A 21,294-nucleotide genomic window follows, 5' to 3' on the forward strand; every position below is an offset into this window, starting at 1 on the left:
TGGCCCCGAAGCCAGCTGTGCCACCGCTCTAGGAAACGGGGACTCCTGCGGGGTGGTGACCAAAGGCCAGGCTCTGCTGCCCTGCGGTGTGCAGGGCCTGCTGGTGAGCTGGCTCTTGGATCCAAGCTAACTTCACCCATCACAGCCGATGCTGCAGGTCCGTGCTGCGTCTGGCGCCGGGGTTGGACCAGGACTTCGGAAGTGTTAAGTCCCCTTACAGCCAATTTTGACACGTGGGATTGTGCTGGGTTGGAGAACAGCTCAGCGCTGAGGACAACGAGCAAGGGGTGTGTGCTTCCTCACAGACTGAAGCTCTGCATTCGTGTAGCGTGCTTGCTGCTTTACATCAGCATGGGATCTGGCCTCCAAAAAAGAAAAACCAGCAGCCCGGTGTGCTGGTTGGTGCTGCTTGTATCGATGGCTTTCTGAGCAGGTGCTGCTGCTGGCAGTGCTGGAGAGCCGCAGCATGGAGGAAATGCGTCTCCGGCTTTTGTTATTTTGCATGATCTTTGTATTAGATAACTCCAGCAATGTTCTTCTGAATTGAACAGTTTCATAAATGAAGCCTGAGAAGCACAGAAACAGACACAGAAAGCTGGTAGGGATCCTGCAGGCAGTAGTGTCCTGGTACAGCAAGATAGGTCCGTGTCTCAGAGCAACTGTGTTCATATGAATGAGCTGCCCGTGCACATAAGCTGAATTTGAAGTCAGGCTGGGACTCTAAGCTCAGGTTTGCATAGAAGGGGTCTGATTTTCCTAAGTGTGCAGTGTGTGGGGAGCTCGGTGATGGTCAGAAGCGCTGAGGATCAGGGCTGCTTGTAGCAGAGGAACTAGCTCAAGATTTCTGAATTGAGGACTTTGGCCAGCAGAAAACAAATATTGGCACAGTGTGGGAAAGGCATAAAAATACATATGTCAAAACGGTGCAGGCTTTTAAGTGTTTTTCACTTAAAATGAAAAGGTCAGATTGAATGGGGTTGTCAGCTGGGGACCTGCACGTGCACCTGCCAGTCAGACACGAGCGGACCCTTGTCAGCCCGTGCTGATGGCTGACTCCCTGAGAACTTGTTGGTGCTTGAAAACTGGCGACTGGAACAGCTAAAACTACAATTTTCCTTGTAGCAGTCAGGCTGAGACATGTGTTCCTCGTTGGGGTGGGAATGAGAGCTTCCCAGCGCGAGGCTGCTTTATCCCAGTTTAACTGGCGTTCACTGGTGGGCTTCTGCAAGTTACAGCCCTATTGATTTAAGGAAAAAAAAAAAAAGAAAAAAAAGAATGGAGCTCTGAGTATTTGTAAGACTTACAAGTGTAAACCAGATTTAAAGGTGAATGCAAGTTTCAACCAGTCAGGAAAAACATCTGCCATTCAGCCAGGCTGCTGGATGAGAAATGTAATTAGCACGTAAAGAAATTATTTTAACGGCTAAGATTTTCTCTTAAAGGGATTGGTGGTTCTTGTTACTTCAATTACCAAGTGACCACTGCAATGTTATGCTGGAGATGCCTTTTCCTCCAAAAATGCTGACTGTATTTCTCTGAAACAGCTTTCTTGCAGAGGTTTCAAGCTGTCCGTTTCTGACAAACCCGAAGAATAACAGAAAACTCAAAACACATCGGAGAATCACCATTTAAATTCAGGCATTGTAAGCTACTGCTTTTCGTTGTGATTTAAATCAGCAAACAGGAAATGTTGCTTTACATACTGGTGCTTTACATTAATGGCTTTTCTTATCGGGAGCTGTTGATTCTCGCCGTCGATAACACGGCATCGGTGCTATCAGGCAGGGCGAGCGGGCTGCTGCTGCTCGTCGCGTCCTTCAGGATTTGAGTAAGATCTCAACCTTTCACCTACTTCTCCTTTTGGCCTGGGATGGCTTTTATGACTTCTGAATCGCCTTCTCAGCTTTTGGCGAGCTGTACCTTAAACTTAACTAGTTGGAAAGAAACAAACGAAGAAAACAATCTGTTGTGAGAGGCGTCGCTCTCAGTGAATTCCGGTCCCAGCGCTTTGTTCCGAGACTGCTCGGTGCTTTGAATGGGACGGCTGATCCCCGCTGTTCAGCTTTTGGCTTTAAGTTACTTTTAAATGATAAATTGCTTGTTGAAATGCTTCAGGGTGCATTAAAATAAGTGGTCTGCACTGCACTAAGCACAAAAATGAGGATGCACATGCGCGCACGTACGTGTGGACGGCCTCGAAGTCCCGGTGGCTGCGGCTGTGATCCGAAGGCACGAGCGGTGTGCTGAGCCCTGCTGGGGGGGAGCTGGGTGGTGTGAGGCTGTGTTACCAGAGAGACTTCCCCGCTCTTACCTCTTGAACGGCCACGATAGCAATCTGGGCTTTCTCAGTGCAGGATTAAAATCAGAATCAGCCGCACGCTGGCTGCTGAGCATCTGTTTCAGCGAGCTGGAAAAGCACCTGAACATTTCCCACTGAGGTTGTAGGGGGAAGTTGTGTGAAACCCAGAGGGGCCTCCTTGGGGCTGGGCTGTGGACGTATTTCCCTGAGGACTCCAGCAGAGCAATGACTTGTGCTGGAATCGATGGCAATAACGTGGGTGTGTTTGTATGATGTGATTTGTTCATCTTTCCCTACCTAAGCCAAAAGGGGATGAGCATGGCCGAGAGGAGGCCTGTGGAGCCATGGCAGGGAGAGGGGCAGACCCTTTTTTTTGGGGCAGGGTGATGTTCCCACCAGCTTGCCTGGGACACGGGTGGCCACGACCTCAGGAGAGATGAGGCCAGACAGGGAGCGGGTTGGCTGCCAAGCTGCGGTGCTCCTTGCTGCGTACAAGCAGTCTGGGGAGAGCAGCTTGGGGCATGGGGTCCTCGAGTCCCGAGAAATGTTCTCCACCAAGAAATACTTGTTGAGATCACGTCCTGGAGATCTCTGGTTTGGAGGTTTGGGTTCGTCCTCAGCATCTCTCCTGGCTCCCTCTGCGCTCTCAAACCCAGACCAACTTTTGTAGCCTCCTGCTAAAGCAGCGGGGCTAAATGACTCTGTTCTGCCCAGGTCTTGTTTGGGGTCACAGACGGAGGAGTTTGGTGGACCAGCTCAGGTGGGTACCGCTGTGCTGGCCAGGAGGGGTGGGTGCCTGGCACCAGCGGGTTGCTGCCTGCCCTGGGGATGGCACCCATGGGTCCTGCTCACCTTGCAGGACCTGGTCACAAGCTGACAGGGACAGCCAGCGTGGAGAGAAAAGCCAGGCGGATGTGGCTCAGTTAGCTGAGGCTGCCAGAGTCCTGTAAACGCTCTTATAAACATCTCGTGAGCTAAACTTGATGAAAAGCGAGCCTGAGCCAAGGTCTTTTACACACAGGTTGGGTCCCAAGAATATTGCCTTACCTGGAGCTTCCAGAGGTGCTGTTGTGAATTGAATTGAAACAGGGCTGGAACCAGAGGGGAATGTTGTTGTCTTCTGCCTTTGCAGATAAGACCGAAGGGCATTTTGCCAGGAGCCTGTGGGAAGGACCTAAATTGTATATAACTCTACATCATTTTAAAATGAAAAGTAAACATGCAGAACCATAATATTTGCTTGTACTTGTCTCCTCCGTGATGGATGAAGAGAAATTGCTCTTTGGCTGAGTTCAGCAGCAATAAAACCTCGCAGTAACTCATCTTCATCCCCAGCCTGTGGTGAGTGGGAGACAGCATTGCGATCGCCGGCTGAATTTGTCCTCGCTGCACCTGAAGGCAGCTCCGAGGGTCTCGGGGGCTTGAATACCTGCTCTATCCACACCTGGGTCCTGCGGGGAGTCAGTCGGGGCTGGGCACCAGCCAAGCATCAGTGGGATGGAGCTGGGGAGGTGCTGATGGGGCCAGGGTAGACCCCAACATGCTCTTACGGTGTTGGAGAGGTGAGGGTCTCATGTTCCTCGCGGCTGCTGTAGCATCAGGCATGACGTGCGGTGACAAGGGGCTGGTGGCAGGGGCAGGACACCATCCTACAAGGTGACAGGCCAGGGAGACTGGGGCTGTGAGCTGCACCTGGTGTTGTGCAATTCCTTGGTTATAGATCTGTGGGCTCAATGCATCCTCACGAGCAGCGCAGGTAAAACAAACGCAAGCCCGAACCCAGCGTTTCCATCGTTACGGCAGCAAACAGCAACAGCTTTTTGTGCTGTGGTGGTGACGAGGCGAGCCTGTGCTCGTCACGAGCAGAGATAGGGACGTGGGGGTGTCGGGGCTGTGGCTGGGATGGGATGCTGGGTGGGAGGCAGGAAGGAGTGCGACATGCAGATGCTGTGCAGCTCCTCAGGATGCGCCCGGCAGCGTCCTGGCGTGACACTTGTGCAGGATGCCGGTTGTGTGGTCTGGCTGATAACGGGCTGGTCCATCTGGTCTGCCTGCATCTCCTGCACAGGAAGAAACAGCGTCAGCTTGGTCAAAACAGAAAATCCTGTAAGCTTCAAAACCAAATAAATGATGCCTCGTAGCTCCATTGTCTTGCCCCAAGCCACAGTGACTAAGGACAGAGTCACCTGTTCTCATATTCTGTGCCTCGTTTTATGTCCCCCTCACATCCGTATCTTTACAAATAGTCGTATTTTGTTGTATTCCTAGTGTGACACCTTAATGCTTGGTGATTTGGGGTTGAAATGCTCGCTTACACAGGGTGCGCAGAGCAGCTGCTGTAAAACAGCCCAGAAGCACGGAGGCTTCTGTCGAAGAAAGCTGGGGAGGAAAACGCTCCGTTTCCCAGAAGCTGTGTGGGTTAAGCTGCAAGTTTTGGAGCAGAGCTGTCGGGAAGCCCATCCAGCGTGCATCACATGGAAACTCTTTCTCTTCGCAGGGCTGGGAAAGAAACCCGAAGTCGTGACTCCGGCAGCACCCCGCGTGTCTCCAACAGCCCCGCGCTGAGTTCATCCCACCAGCAAAGCTGTGCAGTGCGAGAGCCGGTACGTAAACACTTCTCACAGGCACGAGGGGAGTGGAAGGAGTTGCAGCTTTTCTAGCAGTAGCACCTTGCTGTGACTCTCATCTAGGGGACCAAAAAAAGCTCCTAAATGTGTGTGGAAGGGGGTTGGGATAACCAGGAAACAGATGAAATGGTAACTCCCTTGTGCTGCTTGCACAAAGGGACCTCGGAGGTGAAGGGCTCAGCACCAGCAAGAGGCTGTGAGTGTTTAGAAGTCACCCCAGCCTGCAGTGCTGGGGCTGTGGGTTCGCTGTCGCGGGGAGCTTTGTAGGTGATATGGGGGGCGCTGACAAACGCCTGCCTAAGAAATGCAGATATCCCGTGTCTACGTGTGCGTACACCCAGCGTACGGATCCGGGCACATGGAGACAAAGATGTGCAGTGCATATATAGTATATACTACACAGCAGCGTGAGAGCTCGGGGGTGTGTGTACCAAATGTCTGTATATACTATATATGGCAGTGAAAGAATGCATATGCATTCATGTTCTCTTCTCTTTTTCTGTCTCTTCTGTCTCTCTGTGGAGCTGTTGCAAAGCTACCAGATCCAACCTCCTGGGAAGCCTTTCTGGCCAAGGTTTTACAAGCCAGCACCTGCTTTGCCTGCCTTGCTTTCTATATTTATTCCTTTGCACACAGTTTTTGCCTTTGCCCGCAAAGCAGAACTCTCACAAACACTTGTGTTCACTTTCGGCTGTGCAGGACTTCAGCTTGCGAGTCCTAAGCTTGCTTTTGTGCATGGTGTGGGAAGGCGTGTAGGTTTATGCAGTTGTGCATGTGTGTATGAACACCCCTGGTCCTGGCTGTCTGCGTTACAGCATTCTCTGTGCTGTCTCCCCGCGATGCTGCAGCAGTCCCCGCGTTACGTCTGTCGTGCAAGTTGTGCTCTCCGTCTCTCTGAGATGCTTTTATGAATCAAATGTTCTGAGTGTCCTGCTTATGTAATGCCGTGTAAATGAAATTAGTCACGCCTGACCCAGTGGCCAAGTGATAATGATCTATACTGCTGTGCGGGAGGCTCGGCTTGGATTTTATTCCCAGGCCCCTGAGCTTTCACTTTCCAGGATCAGGACTGTGGCGAGGAGAGGGACTCGTGGCGCAGCGTGGTAGGGAGCTGCTGGTTCAGCTGTGCTGGGACATGGACCTGTCCATCCCTCTGGTTTCTATTCTTTGTGGTTTGGAGTGGTAGGTGCTCTAAAACAGGGGCACTGAACCTCGGTTTATACTTCGGTACTGCTGTTTAAGCAAGAGAAGACATGATGCCATCTGAGCTGGGACCCCAAAAGGACACCATAACACCAGGTGGTGGGACTGCAGTCAGCAAATGCTGCTTGAGGGGACGTGTGTGCTTGCTCCTGGGTGCCGGGTGGCTGCTGTGCCGAGCGTGCCCTGTCCCTGGGGCTGTCCCCAGAGCACATCAGCTCTCCCTCCCAGCCTGGGGGGTATTGAAAGGCCGTGCTGGGCTGCCTGCCAGCACCGGGAACTGGCTTGTCCTCGTGTGCTCGGCCCCCTGCGCTCCCAGCCCCTCTAACAGCTATATTCATTCCTGGCACGGAGTCCCTCTAAGGTCACGAAGCCAGGGTTCAACCCCAGGAGCCATAAAACATACCCTGCCTGACCCCTGCGCGAAGGCAGCGTTAACAGCCTGCCTTCCCTGGGGTTTCGTTTCCCTGTCCCCACTGCGTGCCACCGCCGCCTGCATTCCTCTCCGGCTCGGTAAGCCCCTTGCCTCTCGAGCTGACGCAGCTAATATTTCCCTGCTGGCAGGGCAAGCGAGGTGGTGGCATTTAGCTGCGAGGGAGAACCTTGATCTCTTAATGCTGCTGGAGCCCGGAGCAGCGAGGGCTGCTGCGCTCCCGGGGCAGGATTGCTGCTGTCCCAGTCCCTCCTCCTCCGTGGCTTTGTTCCCTTCCGTACCTGATCCCTGCTTCATCCTGCTGCGTGTCCTCACACAGGCGATACCCTGGGAATTGTCTTCAGTGAAAGACTGAAAAATTGAATCAGAGTTTGCAAAGCCTTCCCAGGCACTCTTAACAACTCATCTCGCTATGGTTTTGGAGCATCTTTGGTGATTGTAGTTTCTGAGCAAGGAGGATGTCCCTCATGGCCCAGCTGTTGGCTGGGGCACTTAGCTCTGGGGAAGGTCTCAGTTGTTTTTATTTTATTATTATTATTATTATTTTTTTGAAGAATAATTGATTGGCTGCCCACAGAGGGCTAGTCCCAGCCTGCATTTTGGGAAGATGTTGCTCTGGCATTACCCTGGGGTAGCACTTAGCACCACTGGAGCTGTTGGCTGCTTAAAGCTGTCTTTATAACTCACACGTGATGGGCATGTGCTGGTGCTGCCTTGTTGGGTTAATTTGTAGTGGTAGTGATGGGTCACGAAGTTAGATATCCTTATTCTGAAAGACACAGAGCTTTGTTTTCTTCAGAAGCAAGGGTTTAGATGTTTTCTGTCACCTGTGGTATCAGGGACTGAACTCAGGCTGTCACGGGCCCCTGATCCCTGCCTGGCTGCTGGAGGTAATTGTGCAGCCTCTGTCACTGCAGGGGTTTGGCTTCTCCTGAAGCCTGTGCTTCGGTATCACTGAGAGCCAGATGTGCTCTTTTTTTTTTTTTTTACTGTCACTTTTTTTTTTCTTTTACTGCTTATTTTGGCCATACATGGGCAGAGTCAGCTCTGGAATTCCTTCCCTATAAATTCAATAGCATCTTGTGGGTGGTGCTGGGGAATCACTCTGGCAGCGCTGCCTGGGCAGCCTGTTCCCCTTGAAAACGTCCTGATTTGCACATTCCTCAGATGCTGCGTGCTCAGCCTGGCCGATGGCTGCAGCCACCAGTGGGCTGCTGGGGCAGAGGGGCTGGGAGGGTTTCAGCCTGGGTATTTGCCCCCCGGCCATCCCTGGGGTGCCAGAGGGGAGATGTGGGTGCCTGGGAGAGGTCCCTGCTTCCCTGTGGGAGTAAATCACCCCTCTTTGTGGGCAGGATTTGCTCTGTAAGTGTACCTGTGCTGCCTCCTGGGCTTGCTGGATGTTGAACTTTGACTGGGGGCACTCGGTGCTCCCCTGTTGCCATCCCCGTGTCCCACCTCCCTGCAGGGATCCTGCCCAGGTGGCAGCGAGCTTTTTCTCCTTGTGCTGCTTGCCCACAGAGCCCGTTTGCTGGAGCAGGGAGCCTTTTGATCCCGGGCAGGAAGAATGGCTTTGGGATCGAGGGATGCTGCTGTCCTGGGGCTCCTGTTCCCCGTGGGAGCTCTCTGCTCGTGCAGGGTGCGTTTCTCTCTGCAGAGCTGTTTGTCCTCTGACGAAGCAGAATCACATGCGCGCTTCTCGCAGGGCGCTGACCAGATGAGTCAGGTTCAGGGAGCTTTTCCCTGCCCCAGGTGAGCAGCTGGAGCCGAGCAGGAGCCCGAGGCCATGCGCAGTGCTGCTTGTGCCCTGTGCCCTGCTTGCCAGGTGGCTCTGACTGCTGGGGCTCGCCTTTCTGGCGCTGAGTTAGTGTCACCATAAGCACAGCCCGATTTCACCTATTGGCCTTCAAATAGCACTCAGAAAACCAGCTTTGGGAGCTTTCCTGCTGGTGAGTTGAGGGACGAGAGGGAGGTTTTGAGCAGCAATTGTGGATGCGGGGTGATGGCTCCTGGAGCTGCCTGGCTGCATCTCCCCGGGCATCCCCAGGAGGGGACGGGAGCTGCCGGGACCGTGCTGGCACCGCGTGGCCCCGAGTTCAGGCTGCGCGTGGGTCGGCCACGGTGATGTGCTCGGTGCCTGGAATTCAGGCTGGAGAGGGGCAAGTCATCCCCGTGCCAAAGGCAGGGAGAGAAGGGTGATTTTTTTTGACATCCTTCGGAGTTTTGATCTCCATATTTGGAAATGTTTACCCATTGCTCTGATCTATTGCAAGGGAGGGGAGGTGACTCAGGGTCTGGTGGAAGCAGGATTTGAATTCCTGTAGTAAGGTTTTTTTTTTTTTTTTTTTTTTTTGTCCTTCTTGTTTTGGAAGCTTCTTGTGGTCAGTTTTCAGTTCTCTTTTGCTCCTGGACCTTGTTCCAAATTTGATCTGCTCGAAAGGGAAGCGTATTAGCGAAGGAGCTTGCCTGGATGCTGGTAAGTGCATCATTGCTGCTTTAGCAAGCAACTTGGGATTTTCTGTTTTGTTTAGTCAGATGGATTGCATCAAAGTGTGTGCGTGGCTGCTGGTGGAGGCAGGCATGTGGATCGCCAGTCAACAGAAAAGGACCCGATGAAAGTTTCTCAAGCTCGGAAATTTAGCTTAATAGATTGGTCTCAAAGGCAAAATGTTTCTTCAGGCCTAGGTACAAAGATAATTTCAGCCAGCTCCCATTCAGCCAGGCTCTTCCTTGTAGTTTCTGCTGCCTTGGTGCATCAGCCAGAGCACTGTAGGGTTAAATGGGTACGGTTATGTGCATGTGGTCAGCAAGTAAAGTATAGCTTAAGAAAGATTTCTGTCTCCTAAGCAAGTGTGTGTGTTCAGAAGGCTGTGTGACACAGGGATATATTTATCTCCAACGTTAATATTTAACTGTTTTGTTAGGGAACTGCAGAAGTTTAACAGTTTTAACTGTATGAAGGTTCAACGTGTGGTTTTTCCTGTTATTCTTTATTTTTCCTTACTGGGGTGGTTTTTTATCTGTCTGATACTGCAGCTGTCTGCTTCTCTGCTTCTCCCCTTTTCCTTTCTCCTTTCTGAAAGGAAACTGCAGTTCATCGAGCAAGTCAGGGGAGCGGGGGGGAACCTGGAACATGTTTTGCTTCCTGTTTTATTCATGGCAACTAAAGCCATGCCCAGGAATCTGGAGTGGAGATCCACTATCCCGCATTCCTCTTGTCATTTGGAGCATGTAACACGTATAGAGTGCTTTTAGTGCTGGCTCTGGGGGTTGCGTAGCAGCGAGTCCTGCGCCTCAGATAGAAAGCACTGCACTTTGTCCTTTTACTTGGGAAGGGATGTTGGTGAAAAACGGTGTGTGGCTCGTACCACTGCTTAGTGATGCGTGCATCTGCTTTGCTAAATGGTATTTTTAGGCTGATTCAAACTTGTTATCGTATCCTCCTTGTTTTAAATTTAGGATGTAACTTACTAGCAGAGGGCTTGCTTGGATTTTCTTTTGTCCTTTTGAATAGGGATTAATATTCCACGTGAGGTTTGTTTTTCTTAAGAGATATAGATTTGCATCAGGTCTCTTAGGTGCAAAACTGACATGTTTTTTTTGGGGAGGACAAAAATGCTCGACGTAGCTTGCACAAGGATAGGATGTGAGCAGAAAAGCATCGTACCCCAGCCGGCAGCAAAGGGACTGCCACGGTGTGTTCCTGCAGGCAGGTCGGGTTTCGAGTTTGCACATTTCAGTTGCATTTTAATCCACGCTGTTTCAACAAGCTGCTTGGATTAGGTGCAGCTTTGGGGCTCGGGGCCCTGCTGTCCTGAGGAGCTCACAGCCTGAGCAGGCAGCGTAGGCGACAGCGTGGAGAACGGGGTTTGGGGAGGCGCGTGGAGCTGCTGCAGCATGCGAAGCCTCAGCACGGTGACTTGCTGGGGGAGCCACCTTCCTTTGTCGTGTGCGGTGGGGCAGAGCCGTGGAGGGCGGTGAGTCCAGCTCTGTGTTGCTCCTCGTGCTCTGCGCTTTGCCTCCACGTGTGCACGTGCGGCCCCGGGCCATGCCTCCTCCTGCCCCGAGCCTCGAGCAGCCCCTGCTTCGGCGGCGCTTGGATGTGGCGCCTCCAGGCTTCGCCAGCCGCTTGTAGCCCAGCTGGGTTGTTGGGGACAGGGCTGGAAGTGATGATGTTCTGTTCCCCTCGCAGTCTCCCCCCTTCCATGCTTGCTGGAAGACCAAGATGAGAGGTGCCGAGGCCCAGCTGGGTCCCCAGGCCTGGAGGCAGCGCCAGAGCGAAGGCGCTTCCTCGGGAGGCCTCGGGGCAGACGTCGGGCACGCCTGGGGCTGATAACCTCCATGTGCTGATCCTTCTGCCTGACACGTCTCCGCTGGATGGACCTGAAGGCTGAGCACCCCCAGGCAGAGCCCCTGCCTGGAGGAAGCCCGAGGCTGGGGCCGCAAACAGCCAGGGCTCTTCTCTGGTGTCTCTCCAGAGCCCGGACAGATCCGGTGATTGCTGATGCTAACCAGGATCTGCAGCGGATGCCACACAAAGGATTTTCTTCTGTTCCAGGAACGGAGCCATTAAGGGCTGACCTGTAAACTAATACACGGCTAAAGATTTTCCTCCTGCCGCCTGGCACTCTGGAAACACTCGAGCCTGAGAAGCCTTCGGTGGCTTCCGTGGACCTTGAGCACGTTCAGAGAGCTCCATGCCTGTTCCTTAAGCCCCTTGATTACTTTTACCGATCCATTAGATGCAGAAGATTTGCTTTAGCTCCTGTGTAAGGAGGATTGGTTCACAGCCCATCCTTCATCCCGACTGCTGCACCAATGATCACAGCTTGCTGGGCTGGCACCGTGCGGGACGTGGCAGGGCGGTGACACTGCCACTGTGTGACCCGGGGGCTGTAAGGGGGCTTAGCAGGCACCAAGTGTGCATGCCCCAGAAGCTGCCCCAGATAGCGTGGAGGGGAGGAAGGAGAGGCAAGATCGCAGGCCTGGATGGCTCGGTGTGTCTGGTGCTTTGCATTTCTGTAGGCAGAGGTTTCAGAGCTCTGAAACACATCGTGTCTGCAGGCTGGGGAAAGCTGTGTTATCCTGGTGGGTGCGGGTGCAGAAACTGAGGGACTTGGTGGCAAATTTTTTGGGAAAAGTGCAAATCTGATTCCGTGTGACTGTTCATGTTCAGCTCCTGCACAGCAGCTGTTTTACAGCCTCATGCCGAATAGCGCTGTTAAACACACTCTAATAAAGTCATACTTTTCTGAGCGTGAAATATTTCTGCTTCAGTTGCTCAAAGGTAAACCAAGTCATCCCGAGTATTTCATAAAGCTGATCTATGTTGCCCGTGTGTGACAGGATCCCAACATGTATCGTGGCTTCTGGAGCTTCCAGATGGCACTTCACCTAATTGTGCCGCTGCTACCTCTTAGTATCTGAGCAGAGCGCAGTCTTTTAAGAAATGTCTGTGCTTATTAGCTTTGTAATGCACATTCTTGTGTAACAGCTGCTGCAAGCAGCAGGAGGTCTTACTCTCAGCCTAATTCTTCAGTCAACTTTGAGGGAAATTTGCTCCTGTGAACTAGGTATTTGCATTTGGGGTAAGATCTCTCAGATGAGAAGAACTTGTTTGCCTCCAGTGAGCATGTCAGTTCAAGGACTCGCATGCCCAGGAGGAATAAACAAGTTGCTCTTGCTCCTCTCGCAGCATCAGTGAACAGTGTGGAAGCCTCCCCAGTTGCTTTTTGCTTGGTATGGGGGTGACTGCGTTTTAAAGAAACGTCAGGTTTCGGAAGCCTGGCTGCCTGCATTGAGGAGGAAAGGAGTTCTTGTGCTGTCTCACACCCCTACTGTGAAAATATTGCACAGAGGAGTCCCAGAGAAGCTGTCCGTTTTGGCAGCCACTTCCCTCCTACATGCTTGTTCTTCAGGTAAATCCCTCGTCAGCCCTGTCAGCCGTTCCCCCTTCCTCCCTGAAAAGTCATTATCATCTCTTGAAATTAAGGAAAAGACAGGAGGAGGGAATAAATGGATGTTAAGAAGTAGAAAACAATCAATTAAATAGTACATAGCATGTAATTTTCCTTGGAAACTTACCATGAAATTGAGGAGCACTTTAACAACTAGTAATTTAAATTGCATTTGAGCACTGCTAATGGGTTGTTTGCATGGGAATTTCGGTCATTTCGCAGCAGGCCCCTGTCTTTAGTACCCCTTCATTCACTTTTAGGAAAAAAAAATAAAAGATCCTGCAGACAACTGGTCCAACTGTTGCAGGTAAAAGGTGATACCACTGAAATTTTGCAAGCTCTTGTTAGGTTCAGAGCTGTTTACTTCGTTAGCATCAGCTTTTCCAGTGTTAAATTTGATGGGAATTCTGGGAATTCAGCACTTTTGATCTAAAGAAGCTTGTCAGGCTTGTTATTTCTAAAAGGCAGGAAAATAACGTTATTCCCATTGCACTCGCAAACGTGTTAGAGGCAGAATGGCTGCAGGGGCTCCTCCGGGCTCACGGGGTGTTTGCAGCCGTGCTTGGAGAGGTCTCTGCTCCTCGGGGTCCTCCCCAGCGTGGTCCCAGTGCCAGGGCAGGGAAGCGCCTCGCCTGCAGCTGGGGCTGACCTGGGAATGCTGCCTGTGTCCCTGCCTTTATCACCCCGAACAAATCCTAACAGCCTTTTGGGATCTGATCCGAAAAGGAACAACAGAGAGGTGCTGATCAGCTGTAGCTGTGGGGTATTTTCACCGAACCTCTTAGGCTTGTTTTTCCAATGTTTAATGCTCTCCTTCACCACTGTTTTGCTTATAAAATGCCAGCGATTTTCAGCAAAATGCAATTAACCGTGCGCTGTTTTGCCACTGGTTTTGGTAGGAACAGACTCTATAGGAAGGCAAAGGCAAGTTGCTCGTCGCCTGTTGCTGAATGAACATCCCATTTTCAGAGCAGGGCTTTTGCAAATCCGTGGGCACAGCTAGCATATGGAAGGGGGTTCCATTGTAAAAACAAATCTGGCCTTCTGTTTCTGGATGTGTAGGTTGTTTCTTAGAAGATGGAACCTTTAAAATCTGTCCCTGCAAACATGGCTGTTAAATTCTTCTATTTCTGGCGAAGCGAGGCAGCTGTCTGCGCCGAGATAAGCTATAAAAGAAGCAATATTTTCCAAAAATGGCCTTTTTTAGCTATACCTGCCAGACAGCTTGGCCAGCAGGAGTTCACAAGGAGTGTAGCCACTGCTGCCCTTTTATGCACAGGGCCCTGAGCCACGTCAAAACTCCTGGGCAAGTCTCCAGGGGCAGCGCTAAGCAGCAGCTCTTCAATCTCTACCTTGTGAAAGGCTGCCACACAGACAAGAGCCTTCGGAGCAGAGGGAGGGCTGCTTGTCGATGTGATTGTTCCTACAAGATGTTCTGTTGTTTTCCAGGTGATTGCTTCGTCTTCAGCGGTGCTCCTGTTTTTAATTTTACTCGCATCTTTCTTGCCTGCAGTGGCTGTCTCCTTTAATCGCAGGAGGGGTTTGATACTCCCCATCCAAGTTATTTACTTGAGCGCGTTCCCCTTTGCTGCCTGCTCTGAGGGTAGCTATATGAGTTCAAACAAAACCAGTAACAAAAATCGTAATTTTTTCCTAAGTGTCTGGGTGAGGTTTCTAAAAGGATAATAATGTTATCCTGTACGCATCCTGACACAGATGCTATCCACGGTTCTTCATTGGTTATCAGCAAAGCATCTGCAGAGATAGGATTGCAAGAAAGCTGTGTCAGATAATCTCGTCGGGGCTGCTCAAGCTGTAGGGACAGAGCGGGACGTGGCTCTTGAGCACGCTCAGAGTGGGTGAGTGAGAAATTCTCCAACCTGGGAGGGTATCAAGATCGACATTTCGAGGCCGTGTGGGCGAGGGGCTGGCGTGCGGTGGGAGGCAGGGGTGAAGTCCACGTGGTGGAGGAGGGCAGAAGGGCCAGAGAGCAGCGACTTGGGGCGTTAGGAAACCCCAGACAGCTCACGTTCAGCTGAGATAAGGAACCAGCTGATAGCATCAACTCCGTGAACTGTCTAGCCGGTACTCTTGCCCTCTTTATTTATTTATTGAACGAGCATCTTACCATGCTGATTCTTGAGAAGTGCTACGCCCACCAAATCCCCCGTCACGCATGGGCAGCGTTGCCAAACAGCCAGCTGCTGCAGGGCATCAGCTCAGCGCTGACGTGGAGCAGGGTTTTGCCTCCACTGGCCTTTTCGTGGACCACGGGCCTCTTAGTCACCGATTTATGCCTTGTGTGTTGTACGTAATCCTCTCTTCATAACTTTCTTTTCCTTGCCCCACTTTACCATTTCAGCTGTCCATTTTTCCCCTCTCCCAGTAGCAGACGCTCTTGGCTGGTAAAAGTCAACGTAGATGTGCTGGATACTCCTCCAGCAAATATCTGTGTGCCTGCTGGTCCAGCAACTGCTGACAACTGAACAGAAACGAGGCATGTGAGGTGGAATAATCCTGGTAAGGTATCTGTGGCCGTGCTCTCCCCTTGCTAGCACATGTGGTGCTCCCCCAAGCCCCCGTGTGGCTCATGGTGTGAGCTCGTGGGTGAGCTTGTGCCGAAGGCCCTTTGTTTGCCCTCCTCCCTTTCTCAACTGGTTTTGAAGAATGCTGATAGATTTAAGTAATAGCCTTGTAGCTGAGAGATAAGGAAGAGAAAAAAAAGTCTTGAGGGTAGATTAGTTTGCTGTAGAGGGAAGGCAAACACCGAGGGAGCTCGGTGGAGGGAGCTGACGCTGAGCTACGCCGGAATGCTGAGATGGCGTATTTATCATTTACCCGCTCCGTAAATGTGTGTCGTGTTTTACAAGTGGGGAAGAAGACAGTCCTCGTCCGAAAGAGTCTGCAATCCAAGACGGACAAATATGCGCTCGAGGGCCTGGTGAGGGAGGGCAGGGGTGATTGCTGGAGGTAGAAATCCGGGTAAAGTGGATTCCTAGAAGAAAAGGGCTTCTCATGGGGGGAGTCGTGGGTGGGGAGAAGGGTGTTTGAGGTGCCAGGGAAGAGGATAGACAGGGGAGGGTAAATTGCTATGGAAGGAGATGAAAAGACATGAAAGGAAAGAAGGTTGAAGGGGGAGGGTAGAAAACAAGAAAAGTAGTAGGAGGAAAAAAGAGCAACAGGGCCGCTGTGGGAGGGGATATTGTGGGATGCTGTAGATGAGAGTTGAGATGACCTTAACACCTCTGTGTGTGTGTTAAAAGCTATGCTGTAACTCAGCTACTGGGATTAGTCATCTCCTGGTGCATGAAGTACCAGTTTCTTCTTCGAATGGAGAGTGGTGGTCCTGTCTGACTTCCAGGGCTGGAGGATCTCTTGGCTGGGCTTGAACGCCTCGTACATCTGGTGGGGTGCTGGGCACCTACATGCCGTGCCATCCTGTATGTGCACCATTACAAAGCCTTAGTAGGCAAGTGCATGAGTAAATTGCCACCTTCTGCCTGGTGCCATCAAAGGTAGCTCTCCAAAGGCTTAGAAACCAAGTCAGAGATTGCATATATATATATTTCGTATGGGTATATATATTACGAGTAGGGTGTCAAGTGAGACAGGCTGCACTTCAGTGACATCTGAGAGGGTGAGAGGGTGTGGGTGGGATGGATGTTTTTGTTGTGTTTTACACCACCCCCAGGAAAAGAGCAGTAACCTTTGCAGCCAGGTCCTTTGTGCATTGACTTCCGCGGAACTGAGACGGCAAAAACTCACTGGTCAGCTGGTTCCTGGTGTCCTGCTTCCAGTTCTCGAAAAAGGGCTTGGGACTTCCACAGGTTCTGTCTGGGCTTTGTTCCAGTCCCAGGAACTGAAGGAGTCAGGGAAGAATTTACTGTCACCAGTCTTACTTCCCTTTCTCTGATTTCTTCTCTGCTTTTGAAAATATTTGCCCTTCATTTTTGGCATTTACACTGTGTCCATGGACTGGAAAGCCCCTTGAGTTCTCCTGAAGCAGCAATAATAACTTCAGCTTTCCTCCCAGATCTAGTCCTCCTCCAGCTTGCCTCCTTCTGGTTTCCTATTTCTTCTCCAACTTCTTCGTAGCCAATAAAAGGTGTGGGAACTTGAAGGGCATCTCCTCTGGAGCTCCGTGTACTGTCATGGCATGTTGCTCCAGCAGAAGAAAAACTTGAGCTTAAAACATCTGAAATTGCCCATCATCTGGGCTCGTTTCTTGTAGTCCATAATTTGGGGGTGGGGAAGAGGAGGCGAGTCATTCTAAAAATGACTCATCCCACAATAGATCGATGCAAAATGTTCCATTATATTTTCATTGTCAAAGCTGGCTCCCCTCTCCACGAGGTGCTGCAGAGGATGCTTCACCACGTGTAGGGTGGTGGCTGGGTGCACATGGTCTGATGTATGGCTAACCATGTAGCCAAAAGGTGTCTGGGTTTTAGATCAGGGCTTGCTGAAGGGGCATTGGAGTCCTTGGGTCGTGGCTTGCTCCTCTTCTATGGATAGAGACTGTGTAAGGGCCATCGAGTCCAATTCTTTTTCTTCCATTTTTCTTCCATTTTCTTCCCTTCAACCTGCGTGCGGGCTGCTGTCTGTGAGCCTTGCTGCTGAAAGCCCACGAAGTTGTAGTAAAGCCTTCGGGCAGCGGGGTAGGTGGTGGAGACTGAACAGATGGTGACAAAATCTTTGTGGGTATGACCCGCACATGACAAATTCACAGGGTCTTGCTGGTGATATGGGTGTCGAACCGGCAGCACTGTGGACGTGATGCTGTTTGTGCTTATATACAGTCAGTTTGCTGTTTTTAAAGCTACCATCGCCCTAATGGTTAGATAGAGCAGTGGCTGGGGGCTTTCTGCTTATGCTGGAACATGAAAAGGCACACTTTTTCCCTTCTTTCTTTTATCTTTTTTTTTTTTTTTATTATTATTATTTTTAAACACCAAGTGTCTTTGTGGTGCCTTCTACAGTGGTTGCTTCACCCCATATTGTTGTCTACCTGCTTGATGGAGGATTTTTTATTATTTTGATGCTGCAAATTTTCCTTTTTCCAAGTAGAGCATCCGTAAGGAATGGTCTGCAGGACTTGCTTTGCTGAGGCTACGCTATACCGGAGCGTGGTGATGCAGGACCAGGTCCATAGCAGGTGTAACGGCAGTGTGGTACCTTACAGCCTGGTCTGCCAAGGCTGTTTTTCACTGCTTGTAAAGGAGCAGTTTATAAGACTTAGAAAGCTTGACATGGACATGATGTTCCTCTTGAGATGTCGCCCTGTATCTCTCCGAGCAGCTCTTCTGTTGCTTCCAATGGCTGAAATTAACATGGAGCAAACTCCGAAATGTTTGAGCAAGCTGAGCTTTCCTCCTAATATCTCTTTTCCCCAGACAAACATGTGGGGAGATGTTCAGCCCTCCCTCCCGTCATTTCCTTCCTCCCCAAGCCTCGAGACTGTCCCAGTGCTGTGGATTGCCCGTCTCCTGCACGAGTGTATTTCGTTGTCCCTCGAGAATGCCCGAGTCGGTGCTTATTTGTCTCCAAGTCATTGTCCTTGCAGTCTTGAATAAAACCCACGTTAAGCAGGTGGAGCTGATAAAATCACTTCCAACGCAGCTGAATGGCAACTGGGTCAGCTCCTTTTCTCACTGTTTCCTGACAGAGGAGAAAATAAAGCAGACACGAAAGCAAAACACATGAGTTTTCCCCTGTCTCCCTTCCCCAGCCCCACCCCGTCACGGTTTCTTCAGCACCAAAACAGAAGCCTCAGCCAGTCAGCTGCACAGGAGAGTCTGAATTTCTCAGAGTCAACATTTCCACGTCTGACAAAATCTAAAAAAGAATAATAACAATAATAAAATTGAAGAAAAGTGCAGAGGCTGCATGTGGTCTGGCACGCAGCCAGGCAAGGAGAGCTCTTTGGGGTTATTATTAGGCAGATAACTGTATCAAGAACTTGAACGTCAACCCCACTGTGAAGGCTGCGGCTCTGTTGAAATGCTGATGCACGTTTGATGCTTATGAGAAAATAGATTGCGGTGTCTCCAGCCACTTATTTTTTTTCTTTCTTTTCCCCCTGCAATAACTTTGGTGCTGGTGGAGTTCCTGGGAAGCGATTGCAGGTGCTCCGTGGGGAGCTGTTGTTGGTTTTGAGCTTGCAAATCCTTTTCTGTTGTTACAACCAACACCTGGCTCGTACCTCTCAGAGGAACCATACCTAGAACTTGTGTGTGTTGGAGGGAGGTGTGCCCAAAGGGAACTGGACTGCCTTGAGGATCTTCTGATCCCTCCTCAGGGCTTATCTCAGCGAGGTGAGGGAAGTTTGGGGGCCCTCGGGTTCTGGTTTGGAAGGTGTGTGTGTACGGAGAGGTACTCAGGGCACGGGGAAACCATCGCTGGGACTTATAGCAGGGGGGCAACATGAGGAGGTGCAAGAAGAGCCTGACAGATCCATTAGGAAGATGCCTGTTGGTGATCCTTAAGAACCGAGACACAGCACTTAGAGCACTCGAGGAGCAAGAGCTGACGGAGAGAGGGATGCATGAGGCAAGGCGACGCGGGTAGAGCTGCAGCCCGGGAAGTTTCTTGTCAAGTGCGTGGAGACGGGCAGAAGAACGTCTGTTTGTAATGCTGCGAGATACCACGTATCTGTCTGTGTTCCCAGCTATATACGGTATGTGCAAGGCTATATATAAACGCTTTGGTGGCTGGTATTTTGGCTGATACACTCACAGTTTTGTGCCACATTGAGAGATTTAAAAATATCCCCCCTGTTCCAGGAACATCTATACCATGACAGATGTCATCCGGCGTGGGGAGTGGCTTCTGCAAAGAGAGCCCAGCGTTATTACTACGAGCCTCAGTACTCTATTAGATTATTTATTGCTTCGCTGCAGCCATGAGACATGTGAGGTGCATTACTTCTGCCTGTCAGTTTTTTCACACATCCCGTCAGGCAGCATCTGTCACTCCTCCCTGCAAGTCTCAAGCTTTCATTCTCAATGAACTTTCTTCCCGGCTGGAAGGGAGGCAAAATAAAGGTTTCAGGAGTATGCGGAGTTAACGAGCGAGTTCATTAACAATTATTTACCTTGGAGTCGTGCCTCTGAGAATTAGGGTCCTCCTTGGCTGGGCTGCCCGGCCGAGACACGGTCACCTCACGCTCGCTGTTGTTTTATTTCAAGGCGAGCCCGCAGACCTGTTGTGTCAGGCACTGGAAACCCAGCATGAGTCAGACCCGTCTCGGCTGCACGAGACACGGCAGGGTAGGAAACAAATGAGAAATGACATGCTCGGGACCTGCTTTTGGGAGCAGCTTTGTGCTTCTCCGGACCTCAGCTCACCGTCCGAGGACCTGGCGGTGCTGCTTCATCCCCTGTGCCTGTCGAGAAGGGGACAAGTCCTGCTTTTGTGTCATGATGAAGCACTGGCAGGGCTGCGCCAGGCATGTTCTGGTGGAAACACTGGGAGAGCAAATGTTGGCATTGCCAGGGAGCTCTGCTCGTACACGCAGGGGTAATTCTCCATTGCTCAGGCTTTGGACCCGCTCTGGGTGGAGTCTTGCAGACTGTCAGGGCCAGAGAACATGTTGGGGTTTGTACCTCCGTTGCAGAGACTTCCAGTAAATAAAGAAAGGCAATGAAAAGACAACAGAGCTTTGAAGAGTTGCTCCTGACCCAAGCCTATAGTTTCAGGGTACCAAGCAAGGTGCCAGCGCTCTGTTAGAATCCTGGTCTGCGTGCTGGGATGCTTGTGCTGTAAGAAAAAGGTTGGGGACCCAAACTTTCCCTTCTGTGCTGGCTGCTGAGGATGGAGACTATGGCTGTGAGTCTGGGGAATTTATAATACCTTCATTTCCCACCTGCACTGGTGAGGGCAGAAGTGATCAGTGGAGCAGCAAGAGTGGATGTGTGGAAAGTGGGGTTAGAAGGGGTCAGGTCTTCCTGCGACTACAGATCGGGTAGGAAGAGTCTCTGTGGGACTTGCTAATTGTCTGGGGTTTGGTTCCTGCCTCTTGAGCCTGGCGGGTGGGCCACGTTCCCTGCTCAGAACTGCAGCGTTGCTGGGGGCAGGTTTGCTGTAGAGGCTGGAAGCAGACTGCAGCTTCAAGGAGCCGGCCTGGTGAGCTGCCATTTGCACGGCATCGCTGCCAGCAAAGGTGTCAAACAGCCTGAGGATTTCTGCTTCCCTTCAGAGCCAACCCACAAACAGGTGAGTGTTGTGGGGTTAGGCTTACTGGAGGAGCACGAGCCCCATGGGTCCGCTCTGCAGGGCTCCGGGTCCTCGATGTTCCCTATCACTTTGTCAGTCAGTCATTAAGGTCATGAGCAGAGGGATGCTCGTAGGTTTTCTCTGTAGATGTCCTGTTTCTTGCATTCCTCCCAGAATTCTGGCCCTGTCTGCAAATACCCCAAACATCACCAAGCCCCACACCTCCCTCCGACGTCGGAGGAACAATCTCTGCTGGTGGCCAGCCGCGGATGCCGAGGGAAGGCCCTTGACTTCCCCACCCTGCCAGCATCGGGGCACGGCCGTGGCGATCCCCTGACCTTGCACGACGCCCTTCCCGCTCCCGACCTCGCAAAAACCCCGGGCATCCACGGTGCAGCCCCGCCGGGCGCCGGATGAAAAACAAAATGCATAGAAAGCTTCGGGAGCGTGGGCGTCGCTGGGAGGGCGGACGGCGGGGAGGGGGGGTGGTGGAAAAATAGCTGGGGTGTCGTGTCACCGGGTGTCAGGAAGCAGCCCGGCATCGGGGTGAAAGACGAGCAGGGGCCG

General features: G+C 51.5%; 1 protein-coding gene across 24 annotated transcripts in view; it reads left to right on the forward strand.

Moving 5' to 3' along the window:
- The window catches only part of LPP (LIM domain containing preferred translocation partner in lipoma), a 381,405-nt gene that overhangs the window by 67,257 nt on the left and 292,854 nt on the right, over window positions 1-21,294 (forward strand). For 12 of the 24 annotated variants that reach the window (XR_011099536.1, XM_068692517.1, XM_068692516.1 and 9 more), the window contains one exon: window positions 4,797-4,902. The gene's annotated coding sequence lies outside the window, so the exon portion shown is untranslated. Of the gene's footprint in view, window positions 1-1,544; window positions 1,644-4,604; window positions 4,714-4,796; window positions 4,903-8,375; window positions 8,506-8,928; window positions 9,033-17,639; window positions 19,190-21,294 lie in introns of those variants that run through there. The other 12 variants (XM_068692525.1, XM_068692524.1, XM_068692512.1 and 9 more) reach the window with 6 other exon arrangements.

Source organism: Anas acuta, chromosome 9 (assembly GCF_963932015.1).
Source record: "Anas acuta chromosome 9, bAnaAcu1.1, whole genome shotgun sequence".
Classification (NCBI taxonomy): domain Eukaryota; kingdom Metazoa; phylum Chordata; class Aves; order Anseriformes; family Anatidae; genus Anas; species Anas acuta.